This window comes from Bactrocera dorsalis, chromosome 4 (assembly GCF_023373825.1).
Source record: "Bactrocera dorsalis isolate Fly_Bdor chromosome 4, ASM2337382v1, whole genome shotgun sequence".
In the NCBI taxonomy this organism is placed as follows: Eukaryota; Metazoa; Arthropoda; class Insecta; order Diptera; family Tephritidae; genus Bactrocera; species Bactrocera dorsalis.
In genome coordinates this window covers 36072438-36090404 of record NC_064306.1, presented here as the reverse complement: position 1 = coordinate 36090404, position 17967 = coordinate 36072438, and the positions used below count along the sequence as shown (strand labels likewise).

Sequence of the window (17967 nt, the reverse complement as noted above, 5' to 3'; positions counted from 1 at the left end):
ATACGTGTAACATTTCCCGTATAAAAGATCTTTTCGTTTGGCTCCCTATAAATCCACCCGCTCTACTGTACTACAGTATTAGATAGTCACAGTGATTCAAAATTTGCAAAGCATAGCTATACAAGAGACTTACCACCGGCTTCTGGAAACAATAAAGTCCACCACATCCACTCCCTTTAACGAAGTTATGAACCGTCAGTGGCATAATTGCTAAAGCACTAGCTCACTTACTTTCTCTCATAAATATCCGACAATTTAAATTGTTAACAGGCTGTTGATAGCCCAGAACTCCACTTCATGGTATTAGCCTGTTACTAACGCTTGTTGTTGTAACTATTATGAGTGACAACAGCAATTTGCGTCGCGCGGGTTAACCGAAGATAGATTGTGGCATATTTGTGCGAAAGAAAAACATTCGATTGCGACACTCAACAATAACAAAATAAAAATGTCAAAAGTCAAGTGACAAAAATGTGAAAAAAGGAGACTTTTTGCACACTTTCATGAAGTACGGACCGGCGGTGGATGGCAAGCAACAGCAAATGAACAATAAATTGCAAATAAAATAAATGATGGCGCATTTGTTGGGCGGCTGAGGTTAGAAGCGATGAATAGAGATTCATGGCGGTGGCGGTGGACTGAAATGAGTGGAAGGGCGGGCGTGTGGGCCAAATGACTGTTGACAAACAAACATACATACATACTGCGCTGAACCCATTTTTTCCTTTGGATCTCTCGTTGTTGCGCCATTCTAAATAACTGCGCTTGTTGTTTTTATAAATTGCAGCAAATCAAGCGGAAAAAATTCAGCGGAACTGCGGGTTAAGCGAATATACAAAACGGTTCAGCGTCTAAATTGCGGCTAAGCGCTCGTGCCAATGCATGTAGCACAGGATATTTTATGTGTACGAAGACATATATATACATATATTTATATATACATATGTATATATTATATATATATATATTCCTGCCGTCACGGAAATGCTGCAGTGAAATAAAAACGCGGGAAAATGATGAGTTCGCTACTTGGGGTCTTTAGACGTCATTGTGCGCGTATATCTTATTGTTGTTGTAGCATGTCACAGTTTTTGCATACGCACACATATATACTTGTATATACAATTTTATATATATGTGAGTGTTCGGCACGCCTGTGGGTGCATGACTCTGTGTGCACTTATCCGCAATCATATCACTTTGGCAGACAAATTGTCTGCTGAGTGTTTTCGTTTTCTTCTTTTGCGCCGTTTTTGCATACGCGCAGCGGCAGCAGTAGACGCTTGGCGCTTTCTTTTCGTTCCCTTTTATTTCATTCAACCGCTTGCGTCATTTTATAACATCCGCTTTTCTCATAATCCCTGTTTGCATACGTGCATTTTGTCAGCGTCTGTATGGGTGTATATGTGTGTGTACATATTGTAAGTGTATATGTGTGTTTATTTATGTGGCAGCATACACTTGTGACAATTTAATGAATAAAGCACATCTTATATTTCATTGAATTGTTTTCATATGAAGATTTCACTTTTTGGCCAACGCTCTTTGGCAGCAGCGATCTGCGTAATCCGCGCATAAAAATCAAAAATATGGGTGTGTTTGTTCGTTTAGCATAATACGAGATTATAGTACATTGTATGCTAAATAATACATACAAATATTTATGAGCTGAGCACAAATATTCCATTATTTTTGTATTTAACGTATGAAATCTTTGTAGAAAAAATCTCTAAAAAGCTAAGGCTCGGCGATATTGTTAACGGGTTTCCTCTTAAAAATAAAAAAAAAATACAAAAAAACAATATCCCTAATATGTATATTTTTGTATAGTTTAAAATATCGATTTAACAAAACATCTTATCAAGAAACCCCTGTAATTTCGGCTGCACCGAAGTGATAATGTCCTTTCAACCAAATCAGTTTGAATACAAGAACTTGAATTGATCGGTCAGTTTGTATGGCAACTGCATGATATAGTAATCCGATCTGAATCATTTATTCGGGAATTCTATCGTTGCCCTAGACAATTATTCAAGTCAAATATTGTGAGGACATCTTGACAAATAAAACAGTTATCCATACAAGGACTTAACTTTGATAGGTCAGTTTGTATGACAGCTATGTGTTACAGTGGAACAATCCGAATTTTTTTTTCTATAATCATAGCATTATCTTAGGTAACAATCTTTGTCAAATTTCAAGAAAATAACTTCTCAATTAAAAAGTTTTTCGTAATAGAACTTGATACCGATCGTTCGGCTTGTATGGCAGCTATATGATATTGTGTTCGATAGCGACGCTTCCAGTATATAAACACCTTCTTGAAGCGTAAAGGATGTGTGCAAAATATCAGAACGTTATGTCAAAATTTAAGGGAGCAGTTCTCATTTATATAGTCAGACGAACATGGCTAAATCAACTCAGCTCATCTCATCACGCTGCTAATTTGGGGATCGCAGTCGTTTACTTTTGCGTGTAACAAACGAGCTTTCACTTCTCCAAATAAACTTAGTCCCCACTATATATTTTTTACAAAAAAGATTTAGTGAAAAATGCTCTATAAAAGCTCAAGCTCGTCGAATTGTGAATGAGCTTACATTTGAATTAGCTAAAAGGAGTTATAAGTCGCCTTTGCAACATTGAGATCAGTATTAAATCCTACTCGGTATAACAAAAAAGCCTTAAAAAGGCTTTGCTCGAGTTGTGACGCGAACGACCTGTTACTTTTCTCCTCTTTTTTTCTAATATTGATTTTAAAATATAAACCTTCAAAAATGAAACTTAAAAAACTGATGTTCCACGTTAAGCTGCATTTCACTTACAAAGACGGTCGCTCTTTATTAAAAAAACAAGTTTTAAAAATCTCATGCTTCAAACAAAAAAAGCTTTAAGAAACCACAAGCAGAAAAAGCTTTAGGAAGCTTTCGCTCGAAAGATATTGCGAACGAACCTACTTGTCTTGTGCTTTTTTATATTTAAAATAAGGAACTAATAAGCTTAACCCTCTATAACTCAAAACCTCCAAATTAACTATTTTTAGTGGAATCGGTTAGTTTTATGGGAAAAATATACAGAAATTATTATTTTTTTTTTTTACTTTTTATTTATAACACATATAACACAAAAAAGGGAGTGTACAGCTTACAGGAAACAATGAGTAACAGTGATAAAGAAAGTGGGCAAAATTATGAGTAAAATGGAAATCCTTCAGGACAAATGAAAGTTCTTGAAACAATTATTGTTTTTGGTATAGCATAAAGCTAACCCGCACTTTTCACACACCGTGTGAGTGAACGCGGCACATTTCGGGATTTTGCATCGGATTTTTTTTCCGCACATTGAGGCCAGTGCCCGACTTTCACTGAAGAAAAAGCTTCATTGGAAAAAAGTAACGGCACTTAGTTTGTTTTGCTTATGCTTGATTAGAGGAATGGAGTGTAGACTACATTCTACATTGCTTGACAAGACGAAAAAAATTACTACGAGTAGAATTTAGGAAGGTGAAACGGTTTGTTGCCTGTGGTCTACCACACGTTATAGAGGGTTAATTAGGAGCTTTAAAATACAAATACTCACGCTCCACCTTAGGCTACATTTCACTTACAAAGACGGGTCGCTCTTTATTAAAAAACAAGTTTTAAAAAATATCATGCAACAAAAAAAGCTTTAAGAAACATGAAAGTTTTAATAAGCTTCCGCTCGAATGATATTGCGAACGAACACCTTGTGTTTTTGTTATATTTAAGATTAGTTTGGAAGTATAAATTTATAAAAAAAAAGCTTTAAAAAGCTCTACTTTAAGCTGCATTTCACTTACAAAAACGGTCTCGTGTACTCGTATATACAGGTAGTATCGATTTATTAAAAAAAAAAAAACAAGTTTAAAAAAGCCCATGCTCTACCACAAGCAAAAAAAGCTTTTAAAAACAAGAAAGCTTTAAGTAAACTCCTACTTGTCTTGTGTTTTTGTTAAATTTAAGAATTGGTTTGAAGTAAAATACTTTAAGAAACACAAAAGACTTAAGAAGCTTTCGCTTGAATGATATTCCGAACGAACTCCTACTACTTAGTTGTGTTTTTGTTAAATTTAAGATAAGTTTTGAAGTATTAACTAACAAAAAGGAGCTTTATACATAAACTTCATGCTCTACTTGAAGCAGCATTTCACTTCTTAATGCGGCTTCATGCATCTCGGTTATATTCGTATATAAGGTTAGTTGTGACTTATAAGAAAAACGTTTAAAAATCTCTTGCCTCGGTTCTATATTTGAGCATTCATTAGAGCAGTATTTTTCTCGTACTTGAGCATATTTTCTACAAAAAAAGTATCCATTATGTCTTGCTTGGATCCTTTTTCGGGTTTATCGTTGAATTGGTGACTTTGCAGATAGAGCTTTCGTTAAACGCATGTTTCCTATTTATCTACAAAATATTTGCTTTACTTCAAGCAAGCTTGTTCGATATGCATCTATCGATTGGCCCTCCAAAATTGAGCCGAAGACGAAAGAACAACAACACAGTCGGTAACAACTCAATGTGATGTTCAGTGTTTTCTTTTATTACCGTGGTGTGTTTCGCCATGAATTCGTTTCATAGCGTCATAGGTCAAGGCCTTTTACTAGGCCGTTTTGGGACAACTATGAGAAACTAGTATTCGAAAACATGGACTTTTTTACATAATAATCCACTGTCATATTGTAACTTTTAGACCAAATACGAAACGAGAGTCCTCGATCCACTACCGTTTTTAACAGATTTGGTTCCCTGCAACTTTTTTCTACCTTCGAAACTTAAAAATCCGCTTCTTCGAAAAATAAAAAATTCGAATAATAATAAATTAGTTCAGAATTTTATAAAGTGGCTTTCTATATACATCGCGAGTGACGGAATTTTGTTGCGTAGCACAACTTTTTTGTAGTCTATCGATTTTACTTCCCCGCCTGATAAAGTTTCCCCCCAAAAACCATACGAGTAAAGCACGTGCTTTCCCACCGACACTCTTTTCAGCAGCTGACGAATGTCAAAGTGCGGTAAAGTTCAAACATGTGTCTGCCGGCATGCCCATATGCGTGTGTCTATGTGTGTGGTCGTAAGAGCACTTGAAAGCGGATTAAATTGAAAGGATAATGTGAAAAAATGCTGCTTGAAATTGTGTTGATAGTGCCGCTGTGGGCTCTGCTTGGAAAGAGCTCGGCTGCAATAACAAAATATGCGAATATCTGTGTGTGCGTTTGTGTGGGTGTATAACCGTTTTGTTAATAGCTTATAAAACAAAGGCTAAAAATATTACATATGCGAGAGAATGTTGCACATATGTGCCTTGATAAAGTCAAAATATGTTTTAAGTGAAACACACACACACGCATGCACACGATGCAGTCCGTGGCGTTGACATTATATTTACGGTACCTCAGTGCTGACACTTTTGACATTATGACCCAGATAATCAACGCTGTTCGTTGAATTGGAAAATTTTGTATCGACTAACAATAAAATATGATATAACAGTTTAAATTGTTATTTATGCGCGCTACATAAATAACGGTAGTTGCTATCTAGTGTCAATGTATATGAAAGGTGATATTTATAGCGCATATTGTGAATGCATAAAATAAATTGATTTTTTGAATTTTTATTTGTATTTATCAATAACGTTAATGAAATCAATGATCAAAAATTTAATTTTCTTTATTTTTAGGTGGACAGCAGCGGAAAAACTATCAAAAAAGTGAGTGAAATTTATACGATATTTAATAAATTAAATTAAGCGGTTCAAAACTATACGTTTATTAATTTTTAGATTTATTTCTAGTTTTGAAATAAATTATATGCAATTTTCTGCATATAAATATATTTAATATAAGGTGCCTTTTTATATGTATAAAATTTCATAAAGGGCTACCTGTCAAAGTAACCTCATGCGTTTCATATTTACCTACAAACCTGACACGATAATAATCTAAAATATGTTCAAAAATTAAGTACCATTATATTTGGAAACTAAAGTATTATCCATTTCGAGCTACCCTACCTTTTTAAAGAAAAAACACTGAAACTTCAGATTTAATTGAGAATGTTTAGTATCATTCGAAAGACCATTCTTTGGCATTTATTTCTTAAAGATTATCTCTTGCAAATGTTGGCCGCGGCTATGTCCCAGATGGTTCATTCTGTGAGTCCAATTTTCAATGGCTTATTCGAGCATTTCGACTGGTAACTGCCGAAGGACACGCGTGATGTTGTGCTACAAGACCCAAAATGGGGCGAGATTGTACGCATAGACTTTAGACTTAACATAACCCCACAGAAAATAGTCTAACGGCGATTTTTGTGGCCAATCAACCGGCTCCAAAAGTGAAATAATTTGTTCACCGAAGTGTTCTCTCCATAAATCCATTGATTGATGCGATGTGTGGGAACGAGCGCCGTCTTCCTGAAACCAAATTTCGAGCTTCAATTTCAGGCTTGAAATAGTCAGTTATCATGGCGCGATAACGGTCGCCATTGACAGTTACGTTCTCACTGTTATCGTTTTTGATGAAATATTGACCGATGTTTTGCTTGTTTGCATACCCATTGAACCAGTAATGAACCTCATCATTGAACAAAATTTGGCTCAAAAACGTCGGACCTCCTTAAAACTAGGCCATACGTCGAAGCAATGTCGCTTGGGAAAGTTCAGCGGCTTCAGTTCAGTTCATGCACAAATAGTATTTTATAGGCCTTTAACTTAAGATTTTAAAGTAAAATGCGCCAAGTCATTCAATGCTTCCGTACTATTGGCGGTGGCCAGATTTTTGTAATTTTTTTTTCTTTAAAAAATAACAAAAATATGAAGACTTATAGCAAACCACACATGGTAGACATATCCTTACACTGGAAAATATTTTTGGCGTTGCCACATGTTAAAAATTTCTATATCAGTTAATTTGTAAGACAAAATTTTTAACAATGCATAAATCAATTTCTACAAATTTACAAACGATATCAAAAATAATTATTTTGTAGTAAGTAGCCACCTTACTAAATACTAGTTAAAATACTTAAATATTAGTTAAAAAATATTATGTTTAAGCGTCGCCACGTTTTTGTATTTTTTTTCTTAAAAAAAATCAGCATATGAAGGATCGTAGCAAACCAAACATGGTTGAAAAATACAGTGGAAAATATTTTTGGTGTTGCCACCTATTCTATGTCAGTAAATTTGTAAAATAAAATGTTTTACAATACATAAATCAATTATAACAAATTTGCAACGATTTCTAAAGTAAATATTTTTGAGTAAGTTGCCACCTAATTGCAAATTTTAGAAACAAATTTGGTAATTTATCCTTTTTGTTTGATACTTGAAGTGCTAAAGTGTCAAACCAGAAAAGGCTTAAGAATATTAACAGTTGAAAATATTTTTGATGGTTATGATCATAGTCTTGAAGCTTTTATTCAATGAAGGAGCTTTTATCATATGTGTATCAAACCAGGCAGTGTTCTATCTGAATGGTCTTCAGGTAATATAAAAATGTTTCAAGCACATGCTTCCACGTGAAATATTTTTTGTTTGTTTTTTATAAAATTATCTATCTCAAGCTGTGATGAAGATCACAAAAACATATGCTTAGCAGGCTAGTCATAATTTTAACATCACTTATTTCTTATTTTATTTTTATGGGACTTTACTTGTTTCTTCAAATTTTCGTAAAGACAAGTCGCAACCTTATTTAACAATTTGATATTTTTACTTTTCTAAAGTTGTATAATTTACTTACTTGCAATAAAAAATCAAAATCACCATTTTTCATTTAATCTCTAAAATACATTCTAGAGAATATGCATTATCATGTACATACATACATACTATATGATAAATATCTATACATCCTATACATCAAACCGCTTGTATCAATTTAACCCAATGAAATCACGTTGGCTCCCAAACTGTTGGTTCAGGAATTTTATTGTTCGTACATACCTAAGCAATTGGTTTTGGTAAAGAGAATAGAATTACAGCAGTTCAAAATGCAATCCACAACAACAGCCTAAAAGTATGCAAATATTTATTTCTACACACTTTATTCCTGTAGGATGTGGAAGTCTCAATTAAATTGCAAGCAAAAGCTTTTTGGAGCATATACATATATAATCCATTACTTTAAATACCAACAACATAATTGGGTGCTGAAATTGGCAGATTCCTACTGGGGCTCCTTTTGAATTTCATTTGTCATTTGCAAGTAATTTATAATATAATAATACTCTTAAAAAACTTACCTTACTTTGAGTTATGAATAAATTGCTCTATGAAAAGGTTAACAACGCCTTAACATACTGATTTCAGAAATTTTCAGAAGTTAACCGCACGCGCATCCTTTTTATCGCGACGACACGAACGCACTTTATTTGTTACCCGAAAAACCGTGTGAAAAATGCTACAACCACTTTAATTTCACTTAGTCTCAAATTAACACTAACACCGACACTTAAATTTGCAACCAAAATTAAAATTTTTACAAATACGCTTTCGGATTTTCAAAATTTTTACGGATTTCAATGCACGCGTCGAGGAAATAGTTTCGGAACTGCTTGGAACTTAAAATATAGCAACGGAAAGTTTCCAATGCGCAGAGCTGTATTTGCTGTCAAATTGTTTGAAGTAATCTATTCACAATGGAGTGCTAAAATAATTATTTTTATAAATCGGAAAATTTAAAATTAAAATTTTTTACATTTTTAAATATTAAGGATGCGATAAAGAGAAAAAAATTAATACCAAATAAGCGAAATTGGGGTTTAATATTTTCGAAAATAGTTACATAGTTAAATATTTAGGTAGTGATGCATTGTTGTAGTTAACAGTGTTGCCATTAATTTTATTGTTTTACTTAATAACAGGTCTTGAGACAAAGCTCTACAAACCAGTTTATAATAGTTATGCCTTTAATGTGTTTAAGAGTTCAGAATATCACGTGCGAGCCTGAAAATCAAAATTACATTTTTATAGAAGTCCATTATAATGCTAATCTTACCTGGCAAGCCTCTTTTCGATTAAATTATCGGCTAGTTACCCAAAAGCGTTTCTATACGGGATCTGTGAGTTTCTTGAGAACCAAGTAACACTTCTTACCAAAAAGCTATCGTTTAAATAACCATTAATTACCCAACAGCGCTACCAGAAATTTATTACAGTTACTATGAGTTATTTAAGGAGCAATTCATATTTCTAACCCAAACCGGTTATCGATTACATTACCGGCTAGTTACTTAACAGCGATTCTGTCAATGATTTCGATAAGTTGCTTACTCGTAGACGCCAACCGAATATTCTAACCGAAACTCTATCGGTTAAATAACCGTTTAAGTATCCAACAGCGCAACCAGAAATTACGGTTTAAGTTTCATTAGCGCCAATTAAAAATTCTAACGAAAAGTTATCGGGTAAAGTAACCGTATTATCCATTAGTTCTACCAGAAATTTCACAAAACTAACCGAACACTTGTATGCTTTCACATATGATCGTTCATGCCTTCATACACCAAGTGCTTGTGAGTTGCACGGTATGTGCGTTAATTTCCGTGGTAATTAATTCAATGTACTTAGTTTCGCTAGCCGTAACTTCCTGGGCAATAAGAACCTAGTCCAATTATCGATACATGATACTTGTGCTAATGTTTATGCTTTAGTGCCACCTAGCGGAGATTTTTGTAAGATTGACTCGCTTTCACTGCTTTGGCATACACAGATTACGAAAAGTGTTAATTTAATCCTGATGATGGTTGGCGAGGTAATTTTTCATAATCGTAAGTTCATTTTATTTCAAAATATAAGCAAATATAATCGAAACTAACATTTATTATATTTTGAAAATAATTAAACCCTAGCGCCCCCTATGTTTTATATTTAAGCTGTCAGCTGCAGAATAACTCACAGTGAATGGCAAACATTCCAGTTGACACGGGAAGTGCAACACTGTGCTTCGCCATGATCCGCCGCCATTAAGTCAATTCCGTATAAAGTTTCGTGCGCGTCGGATGAAATTTTACTAAAATTTGATTATTGTGCTAAATAATGAAAAATATAAAAGTTTTTGTTTCAAATTCGAAAGTTAAGTAATCAGTAGTGTGTAGTTAAGTGAAATAAATGTGAGGGCAGTGTTTTCTTATAGGTTTGTTAGAAATGTGTGCAAATATAGGTTCGCTAGGAAAGTGTAGTCGGTGGTCGCTGTGAGTTTGCAAAAAGAAAAGATTTGAAAGCTCTTTGTGTTATTGCAAAAAAAGCAAAAGCAAACGGCAGCATTGAATGCGCAGTGATTTCTCACAAAAGGTAAGTGCTTCCTCATCAATTTTGCTATGAGACTCCTTTCAGGTGTGTATCCATAAATTTGTAAGCTGCGCACGCAAAGCTGCCTTTCCTTATTGATTTCTTTTTGTGATCTGAGCTTTTTCGTGTTTGTAGGTTGAAAAGAGCTTTTGTAGAAGGTATCCTGTTTGTAGATCTTTCCACATTTTATAATCCACATTTTTCTTGCAGTTAAGGCCAGTTAACGGTGGCGCTCAAACTGTTGCTATTATAAGTGCGCTTCCAAGTATGCTTCAAAATTATTCAATAATCCTTATCAATTCTGAGTTGATAATGATTTATTTTGACAGTTTGGGAGCCAATATAGTGAACAGTGTTTATAAGTGTTATTATCCCTTAGTATTCAAATAAAATATGATAGCAAATGTTTTTTAAGCTTGCATTCTAACCTAGAAGCTGGCATTTTCAGCGGTTTTTGGTAACAGAAGCAAAGGTAAATGATTTGTTTACCACCAATTCACGCATATTAATTTTTATTTGTATTTCTAGAGTACACAAAACCAAAAAAATGCATGAAGTATCGGCTACTCAAAAAGAAAAGATCGATTTTTCACATATTTTTAACTTTATCGAAAATTTTGAAAATATTTTTGATCAGTTTATGTACATTCATACTATAGAGAAAAAATATTTATTTAAATTTTTTCTATATGAAAGCAATAATTTGCGATTTTTAAATTTCTAGGCTAGAGTTCGATAAAAAATATATTTTTAAATTGCCCTCATTATGTGTTTTGGATCGTAAATTTAAAATTTTTTTTAAATGAAATCAAAATTATTTCCGCAAATATTTAAGAGCACGATACTGACATACGTATAAGTAGATATAGATATTAAACGATTATTAAAAATATTTTTTTTTTTTTTATTTATTATATAAATAATTATTATTTTTTTAATTGTTTAATGCCTTTAAAAAATTATACAATTTTTTCTAAATTTTTTGCGATCAATCAGCAGATAATGACAAACTAAAACCGATTTTGTTGTAGAAATTGTATGTAACTGGTAGAAAAATAAGTAGCCTTCTTAATTTTATCAGATATTTGATGTGTTCTAAAAATAACGGGAGTTTGTTTTTCATGGTCGCCTTGAAAATATTCCACATTGGTCGAAATACTTCTCATATTGGATTTTGCAGTGATTTTCATTTATCTTGTAAAAAGACGGTCCTTTAAGGTTCTCTCTATTTTAGGAAGTAGCAAAACGTTATGGGTTGTCATTCCTGGCGTATATGGAGGTTATGGCATCGTTATGGTGCTGTTTTCGGCCAAGATATTACGAACAAATTGATTAATTTCTTCCAATAAACGAAAAATCAACAAGTTTCACTTTAGCGGCTGCTACAGACGAATTTCGTATTTTATCTTATTTCAGTGGTATGTACTATATCAACACGAAAACAATTTTGCAATTGGACTCGCCAAACCCAAGGAATTTTAAATTTTAATTCCCGTTATTTTCTGCACATACCTCATTGATTGGTTTTAGCTCAGCCGACGGGTAAATTGTTCGGCGCTTTTCTTTCTGTAACTGCAATCGGAACCTGAAGCATTTCTAGATTTGAACTTTGAGGACAGCGCTATCGCTGGGAGGCAGAAAGTCCGAAGGGTGTATGAGGAACTTGGATTTTCATTCAAAATTATTTATTCTAGCGAAATATGGACCGAAGATTCCACCGGGCCAGCTGTTCAAGCTTATGTCTTTTCATAATGAAATGCCAAACAATACTAAAAAATAACATGGCACGACTCACGTGTGATCTATCAAAGAATGAATATTGAAAAGAGGACTACTCTACTTGGATCGCCCGTTAAATACGATAACCTCAGCTTAATGGAACAGTATGGCCTAAACACCACAGTCCATCTTTATAAATATGTCTTAATTTCCAATTTCAATATTTTCTCGAGAATAAAAATAAAAAAATAATAGTTTTTTTTTTAAGGGTTAATACTATTTTTTAAATTTAATATTTATCAACGTTACCTGCATAAATATATATAAACGTTCCCTGCCATCAATATAAGGCTTCACGGCCGGCAAAAAAATCAATTTTCACTCCGCAATAGAATTCTTCCAATTGCATGTACTTAAAGCTCAGGGAATATGAAGACATTTTATTTTGTAGATTTTTAATATTTTTTGACTACAATCCAGAAAAAACTGTGCCTAGACTATATTACCCTTAAAAGGTGCATTTTTTAAACAGAAAAGGTAATAGCTACTCTATAGTAGTTCCATCTAAACAATATATTTAAAGATTTAAATTTTCTTGGAGATAATTTCTCAAATAAAAAAGTTTTCTAGACAAGAGCTTGAGCTTGATAGATTAGTACGTGTTCGCCGATTCAGATAAATAAGCAGCTTCTTGGCGAGAAACAAATTTCAGATCGATATCTAAACAAGTAAGGAAGGGCTAAGTTCGGGTGTCACCGAACATTTTATACTCTCGCATGATAAAGTGATAATCGAGATTTCATTATCCGTCATTTACATATTTTTTTATTTTGCTGTAAAATTAATTAGAATTAAATTCTGAGAGATTTACCGATATTTTCGGTGAAAAATTAGGTTAGGTTAGGTTAGGCACTGAGTTCTTCGTGTTCGATATCAGGGACCTTGAAAAGTTATAGTCCGATCACGACAATTTTTCCACAAGGGATACCTCAGCTCAAATACCGTATTTGTGTAAAGTTTTATTCCGCTATCATCATTGGTTCCTAATGTATATACGAGTATTATACAGAGAAGGCATCAGATGGAATTCAAAATAGCGTTATATTGGAAGAAGGCGAGGTTGTGAACCGATTTCGCCCATATTTCGTAGATGTCATCAGGGTATTAAGAAAATATTATATACCGAATTTCCATGAAATCGGTCGAGTAGTTCCTGAGATATGGTTTTTGGTCCATAAGTGGGCGACGCTACGCCCATTTTCAATTTTTAAAAAAAGCCTGGCTGCAGCTTCCTTGTTCCATTTCTTCCGTAAAATTTAGCGTTTCTGACGTTTTTTGTCAGTCGGTTAACGCACTTTTAGTAATTTTCAACATATAACCTTTGTATGGGAGGTGGGCGTGGTTATTATCCGATTTCTTCCATTTTTTGAACTGTTTATGGAAATGTCTAAAGGAAACGACTCTATAGAGTTTGGTTGACATAGCTATAGTAGTTTTCGAAGTATGTACAAAAAAATTAGTAGGTACGGGGGCACGCCCACTTTTACAAAAAAAATTACGTCCAAATATGCCCCTCTCTAATGCGATCCTTTGTGCCAAATTTCACTTTAATATCTTTATTTATGGCTTAGTTATGACACTTTATAGGTTTTCGGTTTCCGCCATTTTGTGGGCGTGGCAGTGGGCCGATTTTGCCCATCTTCGAACTTAACCTTCCTATGGAGCCAAGAAATACGTGTACCAAGTTTCATCATGATATCTCAATTTTTACTCAAGTTACAGCTTGCACGGACGGACGGACAGACGGACGGACAGACAGACATCCGGATTTCAACTCTACTCGTCACCCTGATCACTTTGGAATATATAACCCTATATCTGACTCTTTTAGTTTTAGGACTTACAAACAACCGTTATGTGAACAAAACTATAATACTCTCCTTAGCAACTTTGTTGCGAGAGTATAAAAAGCTTAGTTCGCGTACATAAAGGCGAACGGACAGTCGTACATGGCTAAATCGAATCAACTCGCCAATGTGATTATTATGTACTTACATATATACTTTTACGGTCCCCAACGTTTTTTCTCTGTATAAGAAATTTAAGTTTACTTTCTTGAACAGTAATAAGCGGTGAAATTTTTATATCACATGGAATCCGCTAATTATCTCGCTTCTTGCCCGACTTAAGCAATTTTGAAATATATTTTAAGGCAAAACAATTATTTTCTTTAAAATTCTACAGTGTTACACCACGTTAACAATTTATGTCATTTAATGTAATTTTCCCAAAAATTTCTCGTTCATGATTTTTCTTCACGTTTTAAGGCATTTAACGTTTTTCAATTAATTGAAATAAAAATTGCGGTCCTTGCCTAGGATTGACGGAGTGACACACTGACAGAAACTGAATTGCCATAACTGCATTGGTATTAATTGTCCGACAGTAAAATGCCGTTATTTCTGCACGAGCGCGAATGAAAAAGTAATAATACCCCCGCATACCGGCAGCCACGGGATCTCATGTGAGACTGTGAGTGCCAAAAAGCTGCTCCGTTAAAAATGTGTCTAGTAGTATGCCTGCACTTGAAGTGACACTTGAGGTTAATGCAAGTGGTGAACCTTAATTGTGTTGTGATTTTATTGCCTTTCGAAATCACACTCTTAACGCCAGCAACCACAGGGTGGGATATATGCTTAATTGATGCAAAAAGTTCTCTGTCAGCACGCGCCAACGACACAAGGATTTGCATTAATTTCTCAAAATATATTCTGTTATTTAATGAAAATGGCGCAATGCTGATCGAAATTCTCTGTGTATTTGTTGTTGCGGTTTGCACCTGCAAATGGAAACGAATGCGCGCTTTAAATGAGAATTCCATACACATTTTGGCTTTTCATCGTCTTTGCTTTCGCTATTGACAGTCGTCTTGCTTCCTGTTAACTTTCACGTGAACGTGAATTTTTTGTTATCGAAAACTGTGGATGTTTTTTTTTTTAATTTTCATTCTGTGTTGTTGACATTCGCTCGAAAGGTTGTAGACCAGCAAACCAGGGAGTTCCTACGAAATCATTTGTTTGTTGTCACTACCTAAAGTAGAGAGCTTTGAGGGGCTGAACAAGACGGTTATTAAGGTATCACGCCTGAGCTTAAATAAAAGTGGTTAGAAGGTTGCCACCTGCTTGAAAAAAATAATAAAAAAATAATAAAAACTTTATAAACAAATATAAAACCAAAGCCTAACAACTAAAAAGTTTTGATAAGCTAACAGCTGGAATTTTTTGTGAGTAGTGTTGCCACTTATTTAAATTTTTAATTAAATGTTAACATTAAATTAAATATAAAAGATTTATTGCTATATGATGATCAAAAAAGTAAGTAAAGTAGTCTTAGAGTTGACAAAATTTTTGAAGCGAGTTGCCATTTTTAAAAAAATGCATTACATAATAATTTTTGATAATATGCATTATTTTAAAAATAAGTTTCTTAATGTTGTATGAAATTAAAAAAATAGATACATATTTTTTTGTAGTTGTAATTTTAGGAAGAGTTGCCACCTGTTTAAAATTTTGCATTTAATAAAAACAAAGTTAGAATATACATAGAGGCACCTCTTATTAAACGGGCTGTTCTAAAAAAATGTTTTTTGAGACATTTTAGAGCAGGGTTGCCACCTATTTTCCGATTTGAATTAAAGCAAATAATATGATAAAATAAAATATTGATGATTTATAATAAGTAACTGATTATAAAATGATTATTGAATTAAACCGGTTCAGGAATGATTTCAATTGAGCATATTTGTAAGAAGAGTTGCCAGCTATTCGAAATTTGGCATTTAAAAAAATGAAAATAAATTAAATATTGTACTACAGTCACTGAAAAATTTCAAATTTTCCAAAGAATAGTTGACACCTGTTTAAAATTTTGCTTTAAAAATAAATAAATTAATATTGTTTTATGGACACTGAAATAAACAGATTTAACAAAAAATTTGCCAAGGAAGAGTTGCCAGCAGTTTGAAATTTTGCATTTAATAACATTAACGTAAATTAAACATTGTATTACAGAAATTGAAATATTCAGATATAATAAAAAATTTACCAAGAAAGAGTTGCCACCTGTTTTAAATTTTGCATTTAATAAAATTATTAAAGCAAATAAAATATTTTATTGTGGATATTGAAATAAACAGATTTAACACAAATTTTGCCATGTCAGAGTTGCCACATGTTTAAAAATTTGCATTTAATAATATTATTGAAATAAATTAAATATTGTTTCATGGACGTTAAAATAAACAGATTTAAGAAAAACTTCATCAAGGAAGAGTTGCCACCTATTTGAAAATTTTAAATATACTTTTTTCCCAATTTTTGTAAAATGACGTTTTATAAAAAATATATGAGAATAAAATTTGCATCATTTTTACAGAAATGAGAAATGTTTTTTCCACAATTAATCTTTGTTAAACTAGCGTTTTAACAGATCGAAGCAAAGATAACCCGAACAGGCGATAACTTTGGCACCCACTATGCGTTAAACGTTATTCTCATACGCAGCAAAGTAACGCACAGGCCACCAGCTGGCAACTCCCCTTTCTTTTATGCATTTTCCAAATTATTTTACGCCTCATTTATTTACCCTTTTATTTGCTTACCTCCCACTCACCGCCCATTCACGCACATATTCCATACTTTCCGCGGCATCGCGGCATCCTTTCGCCTCGGCATTCATTCGCTTTGTTCGTTTTGTACGAAATCCCGTAATGAAATTTTAATTAATCACCCATAAATCATTAAAATCGAAAGAATAAATATTTGCGTTGAGTGCGATTTCAGCAAAAATTACATAATGCTGAGTAAACACAAAGAGCACGCAGATGCCGTTGGGCCTCACCCACTCACTTACTATATAAGAACATATAGCAATATGTATGTATATACCCAGTTCCATATATACTTGTATTTACTTATGTGCTACACATTTAAATTGCTTGCATTAAGACAAGTGATGGAATGTAACTCCGTTTAATGCGCTTCAGGAGTATTAAGTTGACAGTGTCCTTGTATCAGTCCGCACCTGAAGCCAGGTATTTGTATATGCCCAGCATGCAATAACAGTAAAACAACAAGTATAGTATGTAGATAATTGCACAAGGACGCGGCATTGCAGCAACTGCGGTCAATCTCAGCCTTAACGTAAGCTTACTTACTGCCTCATTTACTATTCATTTTTCCCGACTGTGAATGGACCTATTACTCTGGATGGCAGAGTGTGTTCGGCCATGGCTTAATGCGATTACATTTTTAAGCTTTCGACATGGACTGCGATTGCGAAAAATTTAATTATTGTTGTATGAGGTGATTTCTATAGAATATTATTATATTTTTTTTTTTGTTAAAATGTCAGATATAGAATTAATTTCGAATTTCCTTTAAAACTATAGTAGATGAAAAAAATTAATTTACAGCTTAAACAAAATCTTATCCCAGATCATCAAACATATTTTATCAAACCTATCCTTAAAATCATTAATCACTGGCAAAACTGAGATTTCCATTATAAAAAACTCGCCTCCTTCTAATAAATTTTTGAAATCATCGCGTAATTAAAAAATACCTAAACCAGTATACAACCAAGCGAGAGGTTTGGTCGAGCAAAAGCAAAGAGTACACCGGAACAAAAAATAGCTACTTGGATGAATATTGAACTTTTTTCTCTAGTAAATTTAAATTTGTCGAAGTTTGAACCAAAACTTTTCTGGTTTTTGCTTAAATTACAAAATTGAATATAACAGGATAAGGCATACGTAGACTTACCGAGCTATAAAAGGAGTCAATATTTACTAAGATATCAAAAATATAAGTTGATTTAAAAATGTTGGTCGGTGCCTGTAGACCAGAGGTCAAACGGCAATATATGAAATTTGTTCT

General features: G+C 33.4%; 1 protein-coding gene across 2 annotated transcripts in view; it reads left to right on the top strand.

Moving 5' to 3' along the window:
- LOC105227268 (uncharacterized) overlaps nucleotides 1–17967 on the top strand; it is a 545529-nt gene that overhangs the window by 38543 nt on the left and 489019 nt on the right. For both annotated transcript variants that reach the window (XM_049456310.1, XM_049456309.1), the window contains exon 2: nucleotides 5699–5728. The gene's annotated coding sequence lies outside the window, so the exon portion shown is untranslated. The remainder of the gene's footprint in view (nucleotides 1–5698; nucleotides 5729–17967) is intronic.